This window comes from Diadema setosum, chromosome 12, assembly GCF_964275005.1.
Source record: "Diadema setosum chromosome 12, eeDiaSeto1, whole genome shotgun sequence".
Lineage (NCBI taxonomy): Eukaryota > Metazoa > Echinodermata > Echinoidea > Diadematoida > Diadematidae > Diadema > Diadema setosum.
Genome location: NC_092696.1, coordinates 848,623 through 874,606, shown reverse-complemented (window position 1 = coordinate 874,606; position 25,984 = coordinate 848,623). Strand labels below are relative to the sequence as shown.

Below are 25,984 nucleotides of genomic sequence, written 5' to 3'. Positions count from 1 at the left end.
CATACTATATATATATATATATATATATATATATATATATATGACCCGCTACAACAAAAAGGTCCTAAAGTCGCGCACGGTCGAAGCCGTGAAAATCGAGTTTGAAGTCAGATCATTAAAATTTGTAAAATTGGTCAAAACTTGCGATTTTCTGATTTTGATATACTATTGGAGTCTAACATGTCTTCTATCATCTGTCGAAATTTTGAAGCAAAATGATCAAAGGAAAAATAAAAAGATAGCATTTTTCTGAGCCATGTTTTTGGCGTTTCAACGAAGCAGAAACTGGTTCGAAAATTTGGATTGAGCGCCACAGATAGGTTCCGCCCCTAACAACGACCAGAGTGATCTCATTGGTCAGTTTGATGCTTGCTGCTAACCGAAGCGTAAAGCTCGCACATTGCCCAGTCGACTGGTGCGTGAGGGCGGGGTGCGCTATGCTCAGCCGCTTCTCACATCCTGGTCACTGATTGGTTGGTGAGGAGACCGCCGCCGCTGATGTGCTTGAATGAACTTTTCGGAGGTTGCTAGGGCTTACCTTCTATTGTCCAGATGTGAAAACTAATCTGCGTGTCCCTTGATCGCGATTGCGTCGAAAGGAAGACTTTTAGGGCGCTTTTTTTTCGGAACAGTGATTTTCCAAACGTCTCGACATGCTCTCTTTTAAACATCGATATCTCCGCAGCCGCTTATTTTAATAAAATATGATAACATGTGTTATATACCAATTTAAAGCAGAAAGATTAGGGATTATATCTTGCAATTTTCAAATAATCGACCTCGCCGGACTTTAGGAACATTTTGTTGTAGCGGGTCACATTATGTATATATATATATATATATATATATATATATATATATATGTATATATGTATATATATGTATATATGTATATATATATATATATATATATATATATATATATATATATATATATTATTATTGTTACTATTATTATTATTATTATTGTTGTTATTATTATCATCATTAATTTGATTTGCTCTTTCTTATAGATTCAATATCTGGAGTTGGAGTTTCGCTACATTAAGGACGATTTTCAATATCAGTCCTTGATGGGAGGAGACTTTGCCAAATGGGTGTTTAATGCGCCATGCCTTTTGAGTTTCAGTCTGAGATGTCCCTACTTGCCTGATAACTTCCTCTCAACAGCCGCCACCTCTGCATCATCCTGTCAAGTACGTTTTTTTAATATCTTTTTATGCCATTTGCTGCAGGCTTCCAACACGTCGGTTACTGAGAATGGATCAGGGCTTTTGAAGCCCTGATCGTCATTCAGTAAGCAGTCTATGTCGTAATTTAACTCTTATCGTGCAATGGTCGCCGAACGGCGACCTTAGTCCTGACGTGCCATGGTCGCCGATCGGCGACTAAGAAGAGCGCGAAAAACATTGATCATTTTAGTCATTGTGGTACCACAACGTGTTACACCAAGAAACTGCCAATGATATATTATGTACTGATAGCTGATTAGCATAGCCATCGTTTCCACTAAAAATATGAGTATGCTTACATTGGAAAATTTCGAGTAAATACGTGATTTTTCGGCTAGATGTATTTTTTTTTTTTCGCGTCGGGAATATCCGCAGCGAGCGTACCCTCTGCGAGATGTGTATAGATCAAAAATCTCATTGGTGAACCACGCGTGTGTATGCTATTGACTCTGCGTGTATTGTCTATGCGGTTCCACTCGTATTGTTCCGTTTGGATGCTGTCCTGCGGGAAGTTGCTTTGATTTTGTCCCTGTCACGTGAGTGACTTTTTTTCTCTCTCTTTCTGCTAACCTGACGCCGAAAGAATGGAAATTCAAACTGTTTGCATGCAGTTATGTTCGAGTTTAATCTTTCAAATCTGTGTAGCTTTCTCGTTCACAGCATATAACAATACATTGAGCGTAAAAGATAGTCGGAAACAAATTGAGTATATGAATATAAGAACGACCCAAGTCCACGGAAGACCATTTCGAGTAAACTAAAAAAAAACTTCATATCTTTTTTGTTTGTCCAATAATATCCTATTTAACTGTGATGGGAAGGCAACATTGTATATACAAATTAGAACATATATTATTATGACAATTAACATTAACATTAATTGTGGAGAGGCCATTTTGTGTGATGGACTTGGGTCGTTCTTTGATTCATATACACAATATTCTGCTATAGAGATGAGAGGACGAGAGAGGGCGCTATAATATGAATGTAAGAATGACCCAAGTCCTTCATTCTTGCATTCATATAAGATTTAACTCATTTATTTCAGGCACTTTCGGGGGTAATTAGGATTTATCATTTATACACAAGATGAGTCCATGCATAAGCTACAATTTCCCATGTCAAACTGAATTTGGCCAAAAACTGGACTTGGGTCGTTCTTTTATTAATATACTCAATTACAAATAAATAACTGGGTAATTTCGGATGACTTGAACCGGTGATCCCCTCAGCTTGGCTTAGTCGTCATCGATGCCCGATACCCTCGTCGTCGACCTCGGCACAGTCGCTTGGCTTGTCTCTTGGAAGCACCCCTTGACTTGGCCACTCAGCTAGACGCTACCCTATCGACGGTCCTCTCAGCTCCTCGGCCTTCACTAGTCACCACTGCTACCACGCAGAGTCCTGTCTTGACCCGCGATGCCCGAACTCAAGCCGACGGCGAGCAGGCAAATGGAGATTAAGCTCCGTACCAAAGTTAGGATAACTAGAGATTGTAATTTGTCATAACTGACAAATTAAGGTGATTCGATTTTTTTTTTAAATCAATAATTCGAGTCCTGATCGCAATAGGCATGACCATACAGGTTTTATCTGTGTTAAGAGACATTGGCCGTGTGATGTTTGGATTCTCATTTAGAAAAGGGGGTCATATCTGCCATCTTTGGTACCAAATTCTGTATACTCCAGATAACAAAGATACAGCAACAAATACATATGACCTTTGACCCACCTTAACACTCCTAAGATGGCATCTGAGGAAAAAGTGTTTATTTTGTGAAATGATTCTTGCGATATCGTCTATACGTGTGCAAAATGTGGGAAAGATAGGACAGGTATTCGCCAAGATACAAGATGAAACATTTATGACCTTTGACCCTAATTTACATACCCAAGTTGTTGTCCGATCAAGTAGTTATTATTTTATGAAATAATGTACGTGACATGAACTAAATATGTGCTAAGTATGGGGTTGATAGGGGCTGTTTTTCTTGATTTATTGCAAACAAAGCTGCAGAAAGAAAGAAATATCTCAATACATCGAAGATAAGCTTTAATTTCAACCAAGTTTTTCGATGTGATTTCGACGTCGTATGAAAAAACAAAGGGAACTTGACGATGGTGCAAAGTCTCAGCTACAACATATTAAAATCTGGGAGAAATTCACCGAAGGGTAAGTGAGCTAGTGCTCGATAAAGACAATCATGTCAATTTCCACATCTAGAAAAATTCCCTTACATAGAGATAACACGTCATAACGAAGATAAAGAAAGAAGAACATATGACTTTTGACCCCACTTTGCACAGACAAGATGGCATCTGAGGAAAAAAGTGGTTATTTTGTGAAATGATTCTTGTAACATGGTCTTTGCGTGTGCAAAATATGGGAAAGATAGGACATGTATTCACCAAGATACAGGATTAAACATTTATGACCTTTAACCCTAATTTGCATACCCAAGATGGTGTCTGATCAAGTAGTTGTTATTTTGTGAAATAATGTACGTGACATGAACTAAACATGTGCAAAATATGGTTGTGATGGGGTATGTTTTTTTTTAGTTACTGCAAAGAAAGTTGCAGAAAGAAAGAAATATTTCAATACATCGAAGATAAGCTTTAAATTCAAGTAAGTTTTTTGACGTGATGCCGACATCGTATGAAAAAAAAAAAAAAAAAAAAAGATGGCACATTGACGATAGGCCAAAGTCTTAGCTACAACATATTAAATTCTGGGAGAAATTCACCGAAGCATAAGTGAGGTAATGCTCGATAAAGAGAGCCATGTCAATTTTCATTTCCAGAAACAACTGCACTCTCATAGAGATAACACGTAAACTGGTCAAATTTGACAAGATGACTTTAAATCCATTTTATCCAACCGAAATTTAAAATTTTTGAAAGAACATTAAATAAGCTACAACATACTGAAATTCGGGATAAAATCGACAAAGGATTAGTGAGATACGCTCGAATGAACTTGAAATTTGATGACGTCATTTTGAAAATTTACTTTTTTTACTTTATTAAGAAATTTGATATCTTTTCATCATTTTTTCAGCATCGCCAACCCATGAAATGACATGTACAACTCATTAGCGTTCAGAATATGTAAAGAAAATTGGGGGTCACTGTCCATCCTGACGAGTAAAATCGGATTTAAAATTGGCGGTTTTTTGGCATAGTTGCACTGTCTATCGCCATGGACGCGCGCGCGGAATTTCAACTTTGACGGGCCCGTATGACGTCACATTGAGTCTGATTGACTTGAAACTAGATAGAAATATTCTTTGACATTTCAGACATCCGATCAATGTGAAAAACCAGGAAATTTCTATTGCATAAGAGCTGTGCGTGCGTATATGCACGCGCGCGTACGCGTCGGTCCATTTTTTTTCAATTTTTCAAAAAATGCTCTAAATGGTCTGAAACGTGTGCAAAAAAAAAAATGACCTGAATTGGAGCCTACAAATATTTCAACGCGCGCGTACGCGCACGTTTTAAGGTATTAATGCATTTTGAGAATATGAGTAGAATGCACTTGACTCAAAATATATGTGACGTAAATTTCATTGAAAAATTCCATTCCATTAATGAGATATGACTGAGAATGTGTTTTCATATAATGACGTCATAGTGACGTCACGGTTGACTGATCAATATGATTTCACTAGATCTGTCTTCTTTGGGACACGATAGATACATGGTGTAAGTTTGAACTTGATAGGCATAGCACTTTCTGAGCTAAACTCTGCACATTTTGGGGAGAAATAAAGAAAGAAGAAAGAATCCGTACAGATACAGATACATAATAATTGTCAAAGTTCAGTTCATATCGGCAGCTGGAGCTCGCATCTCACCGACGTGGAAAACCTCCAGAAGAACGACTGCTGCCTAAGCGGAGATCTATACTGGATGTCTGATTAAAGTGTTTCTCCTGACAATATCCCCCACCTTAAGATGTAATTGGGATATCAACATTATATCCTACAAAAAATTTATGAAACATGCTATTCAATCATCCAACATACTATTCACAGTGTATGTCAATATGCAGGTGTTCAAAAGAGAGACGATAGACATCAATATCAACAGCATATATGCATCATGCATTACATTATCCTCTTCTCTTCTTCCATAGCTTGAGGTACCCTATGAGGTGGAGATCGCCCTGGTTGTTCAGTCGTCAACGAGATTTCACATTCAGATATGGTTGTCTTCTTCGGAATAACAGTGAATATATCCTGATATTCACAGAGGATCTTTTGCACCTGAGTCCTCTCACTATCCTTTAAGACTGGATGTACTCTTACCATGTCATCAAACTCCATCTGTACTACGCTAGGCATACTTGGCATCTCCCTATTCCAATCAGAACAAGCCTCTGCCTTATCTTTCCCGTCCCCCTGACCTCAACAACTTCCTCATTCCCTTCGACCCTCTCAACCTCAAAGCAACTGGCCACTGGTACTTCTTCACGTCGACTATAGTACCTCTTCAACAAAGTGATGTGATATGTTTTGGCAACTCCATCAACATCGACCACATAATCATAGTCAAACTTGACCCCTACTATCTTGTAAGGACCTTGCCACTTTACCAGCAGCTTGTTGTGCTCAGTTGGCAACAGAAAGAGCACGTCATCCCACATTCAACTTTCTAGGCCTAGCCTTTCTGTCATAATACCCTCTGTACCTTTTTTGGCAGAGTACTTCAGTGTACTTGTGCAATTTGCCATGACTTGATCAGCCTGTCTCTCAACTCTATCACATACTCATACTCGCTCTTGAGCTCTGGATCTAGTTTCTCGCTTTCCATAGTTCTCTGAGCACATCCAAAGGCCCCGAACATGTCTCCCATACAATAACTCGGACGGAGAAAACCCTAAGCTCGAGCTCGGTGCTTCTCGCAAAGCAAACAACAACGCCGGAAGATACCTATCCCACTGATGTGGCTCGAACACAACCGCTTCAAAGCTGATTTCACCACAGCATTGTACCGTTCAACGAGGCCATTGCACATAGGATAGTAGCGAGAACTTGTCAACTGTCCTATCGACAACAACCTACACACCTCACGCATCAGATCAGACACAAATTGTGTCCCTAGATCCGATATCACTTCAGTAGGAATCCCAACCCGGCTAAATACCGAAACTAACGCCTCAGCTACGTCAACAGTTGATATCGATTTCAACGGTATCGCCTTCACATACCTAGTCGCATAATCTGCAATGGTCAAGATATGAGTGTGTTTGCGAGCAGACGGCATGAATGGACCAAGAAGATCTATCGCAATGCGTTGAAACGGGACACCAATGAGGGGGACCCTACCAAGGGTAATCTTGGGCACCATACCTTTGTCAATAGCCCTTTGGCATACATCACATGACCTACAGAATTTAGCCACATCCTCCGACATCCCAGGCCAACAGAACCGAGTCTGAATCTTAGACAATGTATTGTTGATACCCAAGTGTACACCTGGGAGTGAGTCATGTGCGACTCTCATTATCTCGTTCCTACGAGGCTTAGGCACTACGAGCAATTTAGGACCTATGCCCTGGTTACTTCATCCTTTTTCTGCCTAACTAGAAACCCCTGTTCACACACAAACTTGTACTAAAAATTATCGAAATGTCTTTTTTTTCTGCCATAGAGGGCACAACGACTCATCATCTTTCTGTTCCTTTAGAAATTCACTCGACCGCACATTATCAACAGGATCTGCAATAGTCAAACCTTTACTAGGCTTCGAATCCTTCACCTTTTGCGCACGAGTTTGAACAGCCATCCCTGTATCATCCAGCCCACCCGGGATTGTGACCTCGACGTCCTGTTCTACACCGTCGTTTGAATTTTCCAGACCCATATCCGGGGTTATGACCTCTACCTCCGGGTCAGACACAACACTCTTTGGGACCCAATGTAAATTGGGGTCACTCGGTTCACGAGCCCCTTCTACATTCCCGATAACTACCTCACTCAAACAATCAGGCATGAACACGGCTTCAACTTTCCCTTCAAAATATGGCGAGTCAACAGCTACCTTAGCCACGGGAAAACGCCTAACCGTACCATCAATTAACCTCACTGCCTGGTGTTGACCTGTTAATTGGTCATTTTTAACCAATCTCTCTTTCACCACGCACGCAAAATCAAATCTTCTAGATCCTTTCTATTATCCCCGATCTTGGCCTCTTCCACCCAATGATCGAAATACCCCTTCATTCGAGTATCAAACTGTTTTGGGCGCTCACACTTCATTGGCTTAGCTGATCTGAAACTCCGCCTATACCCCTCTTCAGTGAGATAATAATATGACATCAACTCATACTTCACTGTAGCATAATTCTGGCGATCATCAGCACTCATCCGATTCACAACATCTAACGCTTTGCCTGTTAGATTGGAAATCAAATACAACACCCACATGTCTACCGGGATATTCTGACTTTTCATCAACATTTCGAACTTTGTGACATAAACATCAAACTTACCATGTGCGTCATCAAATCGACCTACTTTCAGCTTTAAGCCAGCTAACTGGGGCCTACCAACATTCGCTTTTTCTTCCTCTATACGCAACTGTGCTAACTTTATTTGGCTACAGCAATACAGTTTATGCCGGGCTGGGTACAGTAGAGTAGGACACTATGTACTACTAGTGTACATTATTCGATGGACCTTTGATGCACTGTTCACAAGTACATGTGGAACTAGTGTGAAATCACAGGTGGTCAGAAAGCAGAAATGTTCAAAATTTCAAGTCAAGCTAATGTGAGGAAATACATTATACTTCACCAAATCCATATTCCGATAGCACCCCTGCTAGAAAATGAGCACTCTATTTGCAAAATAACAATACACAGATCAGTCAAAAAGGTGAAATTTGGAATGTGTTTGAGGAATGAAAACCGGTGCATGCACACACGACACATACACACACACACACACACACACACCTTAGTAGCTTTCTCGTTCACAGCATATAACAGTACATTGAGCATAAAAGATAGTCGGAAACAAATTACAAATACATAAGTGGGTTATCCTGGATGACTTGAACCGGTGATCCCCTCAGCTTGGCTCAATCGTCATCGATGCCCGATACCCTCGTCGTCGACCTCGGCACAGTCGCTTGGCTTGTCTCTTGGAAGCACCCCTTGACTTGGCCACTCAGTTAGACGCTACCCTATCGGCGGTCCTCTCAGCTCCTCGGCCTTCACTAGCATGGGCGTTACCAGGGAGGGGGGGGGGGGGTGGGGATGGGGGGGGGGGGTGCGTTGGGTGCGTACGCACCCCCCTTCAGATCCTAAAAAAGAAATAAAATAAAATAAAACATTCAGTCTGCGAGCGACCGCAACGCCGGACGCTGAATAATTATTATTTTCTATTTTTTCAATTCTTATTTTGCACCAGGGAAAAAAAAATCGTGGGCAAAAACAATTCGCACCCCTGGTTCTGGAAGCACTGGTTCTATACATATCTGCTACTAGTATTCTATACAGTGTTTACTATGATTGTATCGACCGTAGTGTACATCCGTATGGTACGGAGCACGTACACGATTGCATGTACGTGTGCTATTAACAAGTATGTAGGGTCTATGTACGTTACTTCTGACCGATCCATATTGCCAGCCCAAGAGCGAGCCTTAGCCTCATTAAAGGAAAAAAAACAAGAATGGACTGGCAAGCATATCATTTCGCCCACCCCCCCCCCTCCTTCATAATTCCAGCGACGAGAAGATTTTCTTACCTTTTTTTTTTTTTGACAGAAAAAAAAAGTTGTCACCATAAAAATATTGGAGGGGCAAGCATATTATAATTTTGCCCCCCCCCCCCATGATTAATAATTCCCGAAATGAAAACAATTTCTTGCTTTTGAAAGAAAACAAAAATGTTACCCCCATAAAAAATATTGGAAGGCAAGCGCACCATTTACCCCACCCCACATAATCATAATTCCCGCGATGAAAAGATTGTCTTGCTTTTTTGTTAGAAATATGTCCAATTATTTCACCCAAAAGCAGTGGCGTAACTACGGAGGGGGGGGGGGGTGGGGGCGCACGGGGGGAGGAGGTGCCCAAAGAGAATACCTTGTATAATCTCTTTGGGGGTGCCCCACTGGGGTGCCCCCCCCCCCAATCTGCTGGTAAAGAAAAAGACTTACCAAAATAATTCAAGGGTTAGTAAACTGCTTTTGAATGAAAGGGTGATCAAGAAATAAGATATTTTTCTATGATTTCTTTTAACCATAATTAAATAGGTATATAGTGTGAAACATTGTTCGAAAAGCCCCGGAGCCGACAAAATATTGTGATTCAGCGTGATTCCTGGTTGGCATTCTGTATAAAAGTATAGGATGTGCGCAGTGTGTACTCAGAACATCCGAACGGCAAAAAGAGTCGCTACAATGTTGCGCAATGTGATGTAGAATTTACACCTTTATTACGCTTCGTTATATCAAAGCTAGATCATTGATTTTGCAGTGTTGCTTTACATACTAGTCTATATAAAAATGTCTTGCATTGCCGATAGAAAGACTTGACCGGGGCTAATTCCTAATTTTCCATGTATATAATACACACACACAAACAAACACGCACATATAGGGGATGCTCTATTTAAAGTGCAGATTTTGGACATCCTTCCCCCGCTTGGTCACTTCGACTCGACGCCACCTCGCTGGTCATACCTCCCCCAGTCATGAACATAAATCGACACCCTTGACTACCAGTGGCGAATCCAGGGAGAGGGCGCACCGGGCGTCCCCCCCCCCCCTCCTAATTTCCAAAGCGAAAAAATATAGCTTCAAACGGCAGTTTTTGGACTGTAAAATGTCAAAATTTTCAAGCTCGCTCGCTCCGCTCGCTCGCATTTAAATTCTCCTGACATTGCTGCCAGTAATTTCCAGCAGTTGTGCCCGGTGCGCCCCCCTTAATTTCGAAAGCAAAAAAGATATAGCTTCAAACGGCAGTTTTTGGACTGTAAAATGTCAAAAACTCGCGCGCATTTAATCTTTATACAATTCTTCTGATGTTACTGCCAGTAATTGTCAGCAGTTGCGCCCGGTGAGCCCCCTCCCCTTAATTTCCAAGAAGAAAAAAATATAGCTACAAACGGCAGTTTTTTTTTTACCGTAAAATGTCAAAATTTTCAAGCTCGCTCGCTTCGCTCGCTCTCATTGAATCGTTCTGCAATTTACCTGATGTTGCTGCCATACACAGTAACTGCCTGCAGTTGCGCCCGGAGCGCCCCCCCTTAATTTCAAAAGCGAAAAAATATGGCTAAGAACGGCAGTTTTTGGACTGTAAAATGTAAAATTTTTCAAGCTCGCTCGTATGTAATCGTTATGCTCTCCTGATTATTGCTGCACGTAATTGCCAGCAGTTGAGGCCGATGCGCCCCCCTTAAATTCCAAAGCTAAAAAAAATATAGTTACAAACGGCAGTTTTTGTTTTTTTGTTTTTTACTGTGAAATTTCAAAATTTTCAAGCTCGCTCGCTCCCTCGGTCGCATTTAATTGTTATGCCATTCTCCTGATGTTGCTGCCCGTAATTGCCGGCGGTTGCGCCCGGTGCGCCCCCCCCCCCTCTTTATTTCCAAATCGATGAAATATGGCTTCAAATGGCAGTTTCTTGACTGTCAATGTCAAAATTTTCAAGCTCGCTCTCTTCGCTCGCTCGCATTTAATTGTTATCCCATTCACGTGATGTTACCGCCAGTAATTGTCAGCAGTTTCGCCCGGTGCGCCACCCCCCCCCCCCCCACCTTGATTTGCAAAGCAAAAAAATATGGCTACAAACCGCAGGTTTGGGACTGTAAAATGTCAAAATTTTCAAGCTCGCTCTCTTCACTCGCTCTCATTGAATCGTTCTGCAATTCACCTGATGTTGCTGCCATTCACAGTAACTGCCAGCAGTTGCGCCCGGTGCGCCCCCCTTAATTTCCAAAGCGAAAAAAAAAAATATGGCTAAGAACGGCAGTTTTTGGACTGTAAAATGTAAAATTTTCAAGCTCGATCGCATGTAATCGTTATGCTCTCCTGATTATTGCTGCCAGTAATTGCCAGCAGTTGAGGCCGATGCCCCCCTTAAATTCCAAAGCTATAAAAAATCTAGCTACAAACGACAGTTTTTTTGACTGTTAAATTTCAAAATTTTCAAGTGCCTGGACAACAGGCACTTCCACACCCTCCCCCCCCCCTGCTCGCTCCCTCGCATACTACCCCCCCCCCCCCCCAAGTTGAGATCCTATCTACGCCGATGCCCTTTCCCGCTTGGTTTCCCTCAACAAACAGTAAAAGTCTAGGGATTGAGAGCTTCCTATATTCCAAATGTCTGTGCAAAAAATCTCGTTACATTTAGTGTCAAAACGCACCCCCTTGAAAAAAGCTGGTGACGCCCCTGACTAGTCACCACTGCTACCACGCAGACTCCTGTCTTGACCCGCGATGTCCGAACTCAAGACGACGGCGAGCAGGCAAATGGAGATTGAGCTCCGTACCAAAGTTCGGATAATAATTGTCAAAGTTCAGTTTATATCGGCAGCTGGAGCTCACATCTTACCGACGTGGAAAACCTCCAGAAGAACGACTGCTGCCTATTAAAGCGGGGATCTATACTGGATGTCTGATGAAAGTGTTTCTCCTGACAGTCCCTTAAAGAGGGTCAGCTTTCTTCCATCATCTTTCAAGTCTTTCATCCTTTTGTTTTGGTGAACTTCACTGATCGTCCCTACGTTAGAATACACAAGGAGAAAACCCTTTTGTATTTGTCTATGCACGTGTACAGAGAACGGAATGTAGTAGACCGGGGGCCCAAATCGATTTATCAGCTGAAAAGGGACACACTTTCTGATGGTCTTATCATATTAGGATGTGGGCCCCCCCCCCAAAATGCATTTATTCAGCCGAAGGGAGTCACGGACAAAAGTTGGTGGATATTACTCCTTTGGGTGTACTTATCATGAAAGAAAGCAATGTCAGCTATTTTATCCTCTACGGGGCCCCAGACAGTAGCCCCAAAGGATCCACCCATAAACGGTGTTATTCAGCTAAAAAAAGGTCACGGCTAATTTCTTTTGCAATGGAAGTAGTACCGATCAGAGATATCCAAAACACCAATGGCAGCTATTTTATCATGTACGGGGCCCCAGACTGTAGCCCAAAAGTGTCCCACCCCCTACACACACACACACACACACACACACACACACACACACACACACACACACATTGATTTTATTCAGCTGAAAAGTCTCACGGCTAATTTCTTTTGCAATGGAAGTAGTACCCATCAGAGATATCCAAAACACCAAAGCCAATTATTTTATCCTGTACGGGGCCCAGACAGTAGCCCTCAAGTGCCCCCTACACATACACACACACACACACACACACACACGCACACACACATTAGTTTCATTCAGCTGAATAGGGTCACGATTTATTTCTTTTGCAATAGAAGATGGCTATTTTCTTTTGATATGGAAGTGGCACAAAACTGAGATATAATGCAGAACATGAAAGCTAGTTTTTCTTCCAACATTTGGCCACAGACAGTAGCCCAGAATTGCCCTACGTGAGTTGTAAAAAGAGCCATGGCCAATTTCTTTTGCAATAAGCCAGTTCGGAGATAACTCATGTGCACATGAGTACTAATGACCTTTCACTCTTCTCAGTTGGTTAGGCACTTCATTCAATTCAAAGCGACATAATGCATCAGCTTGCCCAACATAGCAATTTATGAAACTCGCATTCTAAAATTTTCAAGCTCGATCGCATGTAATCGTTATGCTCTCCTGATTATTGCTGCCAGTAATTGCCAGCAGTTGAGGCCGATGCCCCCCCCCCCTTAAATTCCAAAGCTATAAAAAATCTAGCTACAAACGACAGTTTTTTTGACTGTTAAATTTCAAAATTTTCAAGTGCCTGGACAACAGGCACTTCCACACCCTCCCCCCCCCCCCTTGCTCGCTCCCTCGCATACTACCCCCCCCCCCAAGTTGAGATCCTACCTACGCCGATGCCCTTTCCCGCTTGGTTTCCCTCAACAAACAGTAAAAGTCTAGGGATTGAGAGCTTCCTATATTCCAAATGTCTGTGCAAAAAATCTCGTTACATTTAGTGTCAAAACGCACCCCCCTTGAAAAAAAGCTGGTGACGCCCCTGACTAGTCACCACTGCTACCACGCAGACTCCTGTCTTGACCCGCGATGTCCGAACTCAAGACGACGGCGAGCAGGCAAATGGAGATTGAGCTCCGTACCAAAGTTCGGATAATAATTGTCAAAGTTCAGTTTATATCGGCAGCTGGAGCTCACATCTTACCGACGTGGAAAACCTCCAGAAGAACGACTGCTGCCTATTAAAGCGGGGATCTATACTGGATGTCTGATGAAAGTGTTTCTCCTGACAGTCCCTCAAAGAGGGTCAGCTTTCTTCCATCATCTTTCAAGTCTTTCATCCTTTTGTTTTGGTGAACTTCACTGATCGTCCCTACGTTAGAATACACAAGGAGAAAACCCTTTTGTATTTGTCTATGCACGTGTACAGAGAACGGAATGTAGTAGACCGGGGGCCCAAATCGATTTATCAGCTGAAAAGGGACACACTTTCTGATGGTCTTATCATATTAGGATGTGGGCCCCCCCAAAATGCATTTATTCAGCCGAAGGGAGTCACGGACAAAAGTTGGTGGATATTACTCCTTTGGGTGTACTTATCATGAAAGAAAGCAATGTCAGCTATTTTATCCTCTACGGGGCCCCAGACAGTAGCCCCAAAGGATCCACCCATAAACGGTGTTATTCAGCTAAAAAAAGGTCACGGCTAATTTCTTTTGCAATGGAAGTAGTACCGATCAGAGATATCCAAAACACCAATGGCAGCTATTTTATCATGTACGGGGCCCCAGACTGTAGCCCAAAAGTGTCCCACCCCCTACACACACACACACACACACACACACACACACACACACACACACACACACACACATTGATTTTATTCAGCTGAAAAGTCTCACGGCTAATTTCTTTTGCAATGGAAGTAGTACCCATCAGAGATATCCAAAACACCAAAGCCAATTATTTTATCCTGTACGGGGCCCCAGACAGTAGCCCTCAAGTGCCCCCTACACATACACACACACACACACACACACACACGCACACACACATTAGTTTCATTCAGCTGAATAGGGTCACGGTTTATTTCTTTTGCAATAGAAGATGTACCCATCAGAGATATCCAAAACACCAAAGCCAGTTATTCTATTCTGTACGGGGCCCCAGACAGTTGTAGCCCCAAAGTGCCCCCCCCCCATTAGCTGTTCTTTTTTCTTGCCCCCTGAATGATTTTGAATGGAGTCGTGGCTAACTTCTTTTGCAATGGAAAAAGTACAAACAAGATACCCAAAACACCAAAGCCAGTTATTATCTTGATGATCATACGGCTTATTTCTGTTGCAATGGACGTAGTACGCAAAAGTGATAACCACAGCACCAAAGCGAGTTGTATTACGCTGCATTCATAAGCTGTTTTTTATCAGCTAAAAAGGTTCATGGCTACTTTCTTTGTTTGCAAAGGAAGGAGTACTCAACAAAGATGCCAAAAGCACAAATGCCAGTTATTTTGTCTTTTACGGAGATCACAGTAGCCCAGAAATGTCATCTCATATGATTTTGTTAAGCTGAAAATGGTCATTACTATTTCTTTTTTGGCAATTGAATTAGTATAGCTGAGATACACCAAACATCAAAGCTAGCTATTTCATCCTGTACAAGGCCCTTTATACAGTATCCCACGATTAAGCGCCCCCCCCCATGCCACATGATTTTATTTTTAATATTTGAAGATCACAACAGAATTGCCCGTAACACCAAAGTCAGCCATTTTATCCTATACATGCTGAATACGGGGCCCCTGCCAGTAGACAAGAAGTACCCCCATGTGATTTTTAAAGAGACTCATGGCTAGTTTCTTTTGCAATGGAAGTTGTAGACAAGAGTGATACCCTACACACTGAATTCAGTATTTTTAGGTTCTACGGGGCCAAAGACAGTTGCCAAACGGTGCTCAACCCATATATGGTGTACTAGTATTCATCTGTAAGAGTAATGATTTATTTTATTGCAATGGAAATAGTACTCAAGAGGGATACCCGGAACACCAAAGCCAGTTATGTAATCCTACATAGTACTACTGAAGTGTTCCCCTTCCTTCTGGTTTTATTTACCTATAATAATGATAATAATAGTTGTAATAATAATGCTAATGCTAATAATAATGATGATGATAATAAAAATAATAATAATAATAATCATCATCATCATAATAATAATAATGATAATAAGAAGAAGAAGAAGTAGAAGAACAAGAACAAGAAGAAGAATCGTCACCATGGCTAATTTCTTTTGCAATGGAAGAAGTGCACAGCTGAGATACACAAAACACCAAAGTCAGTTATTTCATCTTGTCCTGGCCTCGAGACAGTAGCCCAGAAGTGCCCCAAATGGTTTTTAGCAAAACTTCACGGCTATTTTCTTTTGATATGGAAGTGGCACAAAACTGAGATATGATGCAGAACATGAAAGCTAGTTTTTCCTCCAACATTTGGCCACAGACAGTAGCCCAGAATTGCCCTACGTGAGTTGTAAAAAGAGCCATGGCCAATTTCTTTTGCAATAAGCCAGTTCGGAGATAACTCATGTGCACATGAGTACTAATGACCTTTCACTCTTCTCAGTTGGTTAGGCACTTCATTCAATTCAAAGCGACATAATGCATCAGCTTGCCCAACATAGCAATTTATGAAACTCGCATTCTAACAAAGAATCAACCTGTGTAGATGAAGTGACCAGAATGGTTCGTCAATCAACACTTTTGGAAGCATCTATATCATTGTGTTGTTTTGAATACATTAACAAACCTTTTTTTTTCTGTTAACAATGCCATATACCAGGCTTGCTGTCAGGTGAATGTACTGGCAGGCACCATTTATAAGGATCCATGAATAATCATAGAATTACAGATGCTTATGTCAGTGATATTAAAAACCAACCTGTCTCTCGGTACAAATAACCTTTTTCTGCTCATGCTCAAACTGGAACCCCGAACTGGTTTATCAAAGTAGAACACAACGGAGATACTCAAAACACCAAAGCCAGTTATCTTATCCTGTACGGGGTCCCAATCAGTAGCCAAAAAGTGTCCCCTTTGATTTTTAAATGGAGTCATGATAAATTTCTTTATTTCTTAGACTATGTCCAGCTGATGAATTGTGTAGATTGAATTACTTTTATGCCACCGATACTTCTTTCGTAAGAACTCCACTTCCCTATTTACCTTCAATGTTATTGAGATGATATAACAAAATAATCTAGTCCAATTCAGACATGTCACTTCTACAATGATCACTTTGAAGTTCACATTTCTCTATGTGCTTTCAAGCTTTTATTTGTAAAATTATAGATCATAGGTCGTCTTATTAAGCAACTATTTCAGACAAGGTTTGTGAATCTCATATTCATAATTTAAAATGAGTATCACACTTTTTTATTAAGAATGTTAAAAAGCTAAAAAGTACTCGATGTGCCCCGATATACCCCGATTCGGCTGCCGACTCAGTCAGTCAACTTGTTAGCATGCAGAACTAAAGAGATTACACTGCAGACATCGGAGAGGCTCATCAAATCGCGGTTCTTCTGCTGCAATTCATTATTAATCAAAGACGTAGTGGTCTTTCCAAAAAGGCTTTTTCTTGAGGTCTTTGCGTTTATAGTCCCTCTTCTTCCTGTTGTAGAGGATTTCATATCCAAAATTCGTCCATGTCCCCCTCTTCTTCCTCATGTTACCATCTGATCGAGTCACGTGCAGTCCCTCTTAATTCGCCTTGTGGGTGGCTGCTTTGCTACTTTCTTCTCTTCTTTGTCTTCATCATTCTCTTCTTCTTCTTCTCAAATATGCACTCCTTCGTCTTCATTTTCGCGACAACGACAACGTCCTCCTCCTGGTTTTCCAGTCTGAGCTTGCTAAATATGATAATTAAAAAATGACATTTTTCGCAGAACTTGAAAATATGGATGTAGTACATTTTGAAACCGAACTCTTCATTTGCCAAATGGAGATATTTGCGATTAAAGGTCAAGAAAAATAAAGAGAATAATAAGAAAATATTTGCTTCTTTTGACCATAACTTCAAAAATGTACCTTTATCTCTTTGAAATTCCAGGTTGTTATTGTTTGACCTAATAACGGAGTTGTAGACAGGTTTTATGTTGCTATAGAGGTATCTTGTGCCACATGAGTGGAAGGCATCACTGTTTAGTGGTAGTAATGAACTTTTTCATGTTGTATATGGTATAAAGATATAAATTACACATCCAATCTTCGGAAAAGCCGTATGGCTTTATAGTCACTTGGCGCGCTGCATGGTCATTACACACCACCTTAGGACGAGATCTTTTAGACCCGCAGGACGCTATCATTTTTTTCTCTCTCTTTCTTTGTTTTTCTTTCGGCAGTTCAGCTTCATTCCGATGTCATTACCCCACGACACACAGTCACTCATGCCCCCCCCCCCTTTTTTTTGTCGGAGGCTGGAGGTTGGATTTGCTTCATTTAACATACGTAATGTTCTAAATTGCCCTTGGTATACAGTGCCCCGCTTGCCACCTTTCGTTTTCTCTTTCCTTTTCTCTCGTACGTTTGTTCCTGTTACGCTGCACAAGACAGGTCGGAAAATAATTTACATAACACAACCGGAGCAGGAATGGCAACTGATTAAATTAACTCTAGGCCAGGTGTATGGCGTTTCGCTCGTCTCTTTGAAATTCCAGGTTGTTATTGTTTAACCCAATAACGGAATTGTAGACAGGTTTTATGTTGCTATAGAGGTATCTTGTGCCACATGAGTAGAAGGCATCACTGTTTAGTAGTAGTAATGAACTTTTTCCATGTCCCTCCTTGTCAATTATAGTGTGTTCAAAGGGGTTGTGTGTCTATCTGCCAAAGAAAAGGAAAACCTTATTTTCGTCATGGCTATTTCTCTATACGTAACCGTAGGTGATGAGTATTGTTGTTATCTGAGCAGTGAATAACACAGCATCAGGCTAAAATCCCCCTTAGTTATACGCGCTAAGCGTTCAATTTGATATATCTTTATTTATGTACAGTGGCGTGTATAGGGAAAACGGCGCCCGGGGCAAGCGCGAAAATTGCGCCCCTAATTTCTGAAAAAGTGTTCAACCCCAACCCCATCCCGGTAGGGAATTTAAAAGAAGTCCACATGATATGCTTTTTCAAGCACTTAAAATGGGTCTTTTGAGGGTGATTTAAATTTAGATGAAAATTTGTGTATATTTCCACGTAATCATCACGTTCTTTTCTTATCTCTTTTTTTTTTTGATAAATTTTGGCGAGCGAGCGCAGTGAGCGAGCCGAAAATTTTTGTAGCTCACCCTACAAAAAATGGAATTCTTGTCATTTTTTGCTTATTAAATCTTACAATTCTAATCAAGATATAGTGACGGCCTTATATAGATAACGATTTATACCAACAAACTGAGGACTTGAAAAAATACTCCAAATTAGTACGCACGAGCGAGCCGAAATTTGTATATCTCCGCGCCATCATCACGTTTTGTTCTTGTCTTTTTTTTTTGGATGAATTTTGGCGAGCGAGCGCAGAGAGCGAGCCGAAAATTTCTGTGTTTCAGCCTACAGCACATGGAATTCTTGTCATTTTTTTTTTTTTTGCTTATCAAATCTTACAATTCTAATCAAGATATAGTATTTGTATATTTCCCCGTCATCATTGCGTTTTGTTCTTATCTTGTTTGATTTGGTTTTTTGCGCCCCCCCCCCCCCACCCCCGTATGTGCTACACCTTTGGCGCCCTCGTTCGATCCAATGGGCGATCGCTTCAGAACGAAAGAAATAAAATTGCAGCCGCTGCTCCGTGTAGCATTTTGCCTTCTAACGATGGCATGTGTGAACACAATATACATTGTCATTTCGACCGCGTCATTATCACGTTTTGTTCTTATCTTCTTTTTTATACATATAAATTTTGGCGAGCGAGCGCAGCGAGCGAGCCGAAATTTCAGCTTACAAAACATGGAATTCTTGTGTGAACACAATAGGCATTGTCATTTTTTGTTTTTGTCTTGTTTTATTTGGTTATCTCCCCCCTCCCCATTCTCCCTCCCCCCCCCCCCCCTTCTTCCCGGTCTGTGCGAGTTTTTTTTTTTTCTTCTTCTTCTTCTTCGTTTTTCTTTTTCTTCTTCTTTTTTTTTTCGTTTTTTAATTTTCGGCGCCCCCAAGGAGTGGCGCCCGGGGCACGTGCCCCCCTTGCCCCCCCCCCCCCTAGATACGCCACTGCTAGTAGTCAATCACTGCTAATGGAGTTACAGAATTATGTAATGACACCTTTCACTGAAAGTTTGTAAAGCAAAGTTTATGGACAAGGCAAGCAATTGTACATGAATAATACCAATGATTTGAGAGGGAAATTATGGTATACCTAAATGTAAGGGTATCATTGCTTTGGAATTGCTGAGACAATATATTGGCACGAGGGCTTCCACCTCTAATAACTGATCCCTTTGAAGATGTGTCGGTCACGGGTGATCGTCATGATTCATCTTTCACGTAGAAGCTTCCGTTCCACACTCTTAGTTCGAAAAGACTTACCATCATACTTCAAATTGTGATTAAAGGTAAAGACTCAAAATCAGACAAGTTGACGTGTTATGTCTATGGGAGGTGATTTTTTTTTAAACCATGTATTGACTTGACAACGTTTAAGCACCTTTATTTCAGCTGATTTTGCTCCATTTCCTCTCAAACTTAAGTATGTGGTAGCTCAGGCAATAAGCTGCAGTAATCATGCATTTTATTTTTTTTTTCAAATCTCCTCATCAGGTTGATAATTTTGCAGCTAAAAACTGAAAATGAGAATGGAATGTGGACCAAACGATTCCTGAATCATCTTTCACATTATAAGCTTACGTTCCTCATATTTTCTCGTCAAGACGTACATGGCCGAGAGGATAAAGGCGACGTCACAAGAGACGTGAGGTTGCACACGTACGGGTTCGAACCCCATAAGAGCACGAAACAAAATACTTATATCTTTTGCTTTTTTTCTTTTATGCAGTATTCACCTTCATCCATGTAGAAATCACGTTTCACACACGCAATATCCCTTTGTTTTGTGTTGAAGACCACAAGGCTTTGACAGTCAACTTGGACTTGAAATTACAAATGTTAAAGTGAAGATGACTCTTAAAAGACCGCATGGCCATGTTTCATTTTTTTTTTTACAATATAAAGACCTATTGGTAAATATTCATTCACATATCCTTTCAAATCAACTTACTTGGACACGCCGACACCACACGAAATTTTCAATTAGTTGCATGACAGAAACAAGTTCATCTGAATTATGTAGGACTGTATAAAGAATTGGACTTCATGAATATTTCTCAATATTACTTCAAGTCGCTACTTAACATTATTTTCGTTGTCGATCACTGAAAATGAGAATGGAATCTGGTTGAAACGATTCCCGATTTATCTTTGTAACTGTATATTGATCGAATCCACGCGGCCACTCGTGGGAAGTTGAATAGCGCTATCAGTCACTTGACGTTTATAGCCAAAAAACTGAATATCAATGTATATTTGTGTTGTGTATAGCATACATAGATAGATTTAAGTTTCGCACAAGATCTTCGGATCTTCCGTGTGGCAGAATCGCTTAGCACGCTGCGTGTTTATAATGCCCGACCGGAAGGAGAGAAGTTAATGGAGTCCCGCAGGACTTTTTCCTTTTATTTCTTTTTTTTTCTTTTTTTTTCTGCAGTTCAGCTTCACTCTTATGTGATGAACACAGCTAGTCTATTTCCCTTGTTTTGTATAGGAGTTTGGAGGTTGGATTTGCTTCATTAATTTTGTCACACGTAATGTTGTAAATTGCCCCTTGACACAGTACCCCGCTTGCCACCATTCGCTCTCTTTCCTTTTCTCTTCATTTGTTCTTGTTATACTGTAGCAGGATATTTAGGAACGTGTACGTTTACATAACTAACATGAATGGGAACTGAATTAATTAACTCTAGTCCAGGTGCATGGCGTCTCGCTTATCTCTTTGGAACTCCAGGTTGTTATTGTTTGACCAAATAACGGAGTTAAAGACAGGCAGGGAAGGAAGTGACTTGATATTGCTTCATAATGAGGAATTTCGGGCAACACCTTTCCAAGTGTAGTGATTATGACGGGGTTCTCTGTCGTTTATTTTCGTCATGGCTTTTTCACTAGTTAGCCATAGCTGATATATGTTGCTGGCATCTGGGAGAACAGAACAGATCAGTACCAAACTGGAATAGCCCTATAAGCAATGTGGTAAGCGTTCAATTGTTTGCATTATCTTTCGTCTTTAAAGTCAATCACTACTGATCGAAATACACAATATAATATGACACGTTCCACTGGTAGTTTAGGAAAAGGGAGTTAATGCACGATGCAATGATAAATGTGCTACCATTGATTTTAGAGACGTCATTGTGGTGTGGTACTGGTGATGGTAAGGGAACCAAAGATTGCTTTTAAAGTAATGAGACAATCATTGCACCTTTGCATCAAGACCGTATTCCCATCTAGAATATAATGCATGATCGTGCAGCGTTTTTTTTTTATCCTGACGTGGACATTTTCTTTTTCTTGTTTTTGATTTAAGAATGTTATATCTAAATTTGTTTCTTTCCCCTAACATTTTTTTTTTGTTGAATATAAAGTTGGACGTTCCGTGACCGAGTAGAAGAGCAGCGATTTAGTTACAGTTTCAATGCATCTTGTTTACCATCTTCTCTGACATTAAATTGATGGTTTTATATTTGACATTGTCTGTCTATTTGCCAGTTTATGCTCATAAAACACTGCTATAACAACTAATACATTTGCTTCACTTGTCACACGCAATGATATGAATTGCAGTTGTGCATGCAGTTTTCCCTTTGCCACCTCTCGTTTTTCTCTCCCCTTTTCCCTCAATTTGGTTTTGTTATACTGCAGATGGGAATGATTACAATAACATAACCCAACTTGAAGTAGTAATGAGAACTGAATAAATTAACTCTAGGCCAGGTGTATATAGCGTCTCGCTCATCTCTCTGAAATTTCAGGTTGTCATTGTTCGAACAACGGAGTTGAAGACAGGCTTTATGTTGCTATAGAGGTATCTCGCGCCACATGAATGGAATGCATACGCTGTTTAGTATTAGTAATAAACGTTTTCATGCCCATCCCTGCCAATAAAAGTGTGTTTGACGGGGTTCTGTGTCATTCTGCCTACGAGAAAGCAAAGTTTTATTTTCGCCATGGCTGTTTCTCTATGCGTAGCCGTGGGTGATGGGTGTTGTTGGCATCTGGGCAGTAAAGAACCGAGTATCATGTTATAATACCCCCCCCCCCGTTAGGTTCTAAGCGTTTAATACGGTGATATATCTTTCTTCTTTATTATATCAATCACTGCTGATGGACTTACAGAATCATGTTATGACACGTTTAACTCAAAGCTTAAAAACAAAGTTTATGCAAGATACAAGTAATGGTGCATGAGTCCTATAGGCCATTGATTTTAGATGAGAAATTATGATATGCCTATAGTCAGGACTCGACACTAACGGTGGCCCGGTGGCCCGGGGCCACCAAAATTGAAAGTCGGGCCACCAAATTTCAAAAAAGGGCAAATTTGGTGGCCCGCCTCGGGCCACCAAAATTTTTTAACCCGTTCCTTCCGCAATTCTCTGACTGTCTTTAATGCCCCCAAACGAGATTCTTTTCGCCCGTCGACAGAGAGGCACACGGGTTGGTAATCCAGCTGTGTGAAGGCAGACAAGCGGTTCATTGTGTCCCCCTTTCTACGGTCAACTACATGTGCCCGTGAACAATTGAAATATCGATCGGGTGCGAGGTATAAATAGAGTGTGCGCTGATGAGCTCTCAGAATCTTTTGTTCTACACAAAACCAGGTACCTGAATGAGGTGACTGGGGTCAGCGAACCCGCATTTTTAACTGATAAGGAACGGGTTAAAAGTACGACAATTAATTCGTAACTTTTTGCACCGGAAATTAGCAGTTATATTTGTTTAAAGGATGGATGAAAAGGACTGAATGAGTGCCTGAGTGTGAGTGTTGTGAGTTTGTTGAGGTTTATTTATGAGTAGATGTATGTCCAACTTCCAATTCTTACTATGACTGGATAAAACTTAGATATTTGACTCATTAAAAAAAACCAGGACTTTTAATGTTTTTTTTTTTTTCGGGGCCACCAAATTTTTCTCTAGGGCCACCAAAAATTTGCAATTGAGGATTTTGGTGGCCCCATCAGGCCACCAAACAAAAAAAGTTATTGTCGAGCCCTGCTAAAGTAGTGGTGTCATTGATTAGGAATTAATGACACGATTAAGCACTCCTTCCACTTTTAACTGTCCCCTTTGAATGTGTGTCGATCACGTGAGATCGTCATAAATTATTATTCACGTATAAGCTTACGTTCAAAGTGCACTCTTAGTTGGAGGAAACCTATAGTTACATGGTTAAAGGTGATGTCTCTTTCGCTAGAGCCGTACGTTTGGCCCGTTTTTTCTTTTGCCCTTTTCTCTTTAATTGAGGTATCACTTTCGTCCAGGATAAATCACATTCTCATGTAAACAGACTCACTTGCTCTATTTCCCTTGTTTTGTATCAGAGGCTTCATTGGTTTTACTGCTGGTAAATCTCACAGGCTTGTATATAGCTGTAAGAGCTCTCTGAACTGATCATTGTGATAGCAAGATTAGAGGGAGTCATATTGGTTATGTAAATAATGGTCAAAGGTCATGTTTTAAAAGGCCACTGTTAAAGCCAGGATGGTTATAAACACTTAATTGTCATGTTTTATTTGTATGTGCCGAGGATCACTTGGACCCCGTTTACAGTGCGAGGCTCGGCCGCGTTCGGTGTAAACGCGCAAAAGGCCAAATGCGGGGCCAAAATTGGCCTCGCATTAGGCCACGCTCTGGAGGTGGCGCGGTCGCGCCCAGCCTTTTTCTCAGTGGATACGCAAACTGGGCTAAATGCGCGGCCAATTTTAGTCTGGCTTCCAAACCCTCGCCTGTACTATTTCGCTATTCACAATATTAACCACTTCAACGTCGAAAACTAGAATAGTTTAAGGTGGTTTTGTCCTGCAAAGGATTTTCTCCTTCGGCAAAGGCCTTTGCCCGAACGGCGACTTCGTCGCCACAGAATTCAGTTGGCAAAGGATCTGAGAACCAGACAATACCAAATTGCGTTTGTTTAAAAGGGTAGAGCGCCACTACGACAAAATATTGAAAGGTTTGAATCAAAAGCGCGGCCGAGCCCGGCAGTGTAAACGGACTAAATTGCGGGGCTCGGCCTCGCAATTGAGGTTGGTCTTGGCCGCAGCTCGGCCGCGGCTCGGCCCAGCCCCGCACCGTAAACGGGGCCTAAGTTTATGCACTGTAAGTACTCAAAAAGTCCGTAAATCGACTTAGTTGCACACGCACAGAATTTCCACTTAGTTTGTGTGACAGAAAAACAAATGTGGTCTGAATAATGTAGGCCCAAAAAAGTTCAACTAAGTATCTCATTATAACTTCAAGGTGCTATATTACATTCTTTTCTTTGTCGATCACGGATGACCGACATCTGATGACCCCAAGCGTATCACCTAACTCGTCTTCAGTGTGACGAGTTTCATATCTCGTTCTTCTTTCTTTCTGGCACATTTTGTGTCGTGAATATCTCAACATTGACATGACGGAATAACATGACATTTTCAGTCAACATGTCTCATGACAATATCTAGCCACAATAAGGTTTTCATGACAGTAACGTATCTATGACGTCATCTAGGCGCCATTTTGTGATTTTCGGACATGTTACATGATCGATCATAATTTCATAACTAAAGGACATTTCTGTATCATTTTCGGTGGACATAAAGTTCAGGTCACGCTCTATCTTACTTAGTAATGCTAATTACCAAGGACATCTTTACGCGCGCGTACGCGCGCGTCAAACTTTTTAAAGGCTCAAAACGACTTCTCAATGGGAAATCTCGAAGTTTCAGACAATTTTAAGCGTTCCGCGCGTAGGCGTCTGTCCGCGTATTTTCGCGCGCAGTGTGCGTAAGCGACATGAAAATGCACATTTTTTGACAGATTTGGATTCCTGATACATTAAGTAAAAATATCCATTGATTTTCGATCAATTTTGACCTATAACAAAGGAATGCGCTGGCGTCAAAGTTGAAATTTCGTGTGCGCGTCTATGTGAAAATGTAGCGAAAAACATGTCCTTGTTTATTTCGCCATAGCTCTTTAAAACGTCAGGTGACCCTATGTTTTTCTTGCATATTACAAAAGCATATGAATTAAAAATAACGTTTCAAGTGCCAATATTTCCCTAAATACATTATGACGTCAACATATCATCATCTCAAATAAAAAAAGTGGAATTATTTTTTTTTGAGGTACTGTTTCTGACATTCATTTGCTCGTATCTCTGTTGTTTAAGCTCAATATTATCCCAAATGTAGATATGTTGTACTTTGAACATTTGCCTTTCAAGTCCAAGTTTACGTGTTATGTCTATGGGAGGTGATTTTCTTTTAAACCATGCATTGACTTGACAACGTTTAAGCACCTTTATCTCAGCTGATTTTGCTTCATTTC

At 41.0% G+C, this 25,984-nt stretch overlaps 1 protein-coding gene and 1 pseudogene across 1 annotated transcript in view; one reads left to right on the top strand and one right to left on the bottom strand.

Moving 5' to 3' along the window:
• Nucleotides 1–25,984, top strand: part of LOC140236270 (uncharacterized) — a gene marked incomplete at its 5' end in the record, with an annotated part of 262,437 nt that overhangs the window by 170,704 nt on the left and 65,749 nt on the right. The window lies entirely within an intron of this gene.
• Nucleotides 5,345–7,743, bottom strand: LOC140236039 (uncharacterized; annotated as a pseudogene).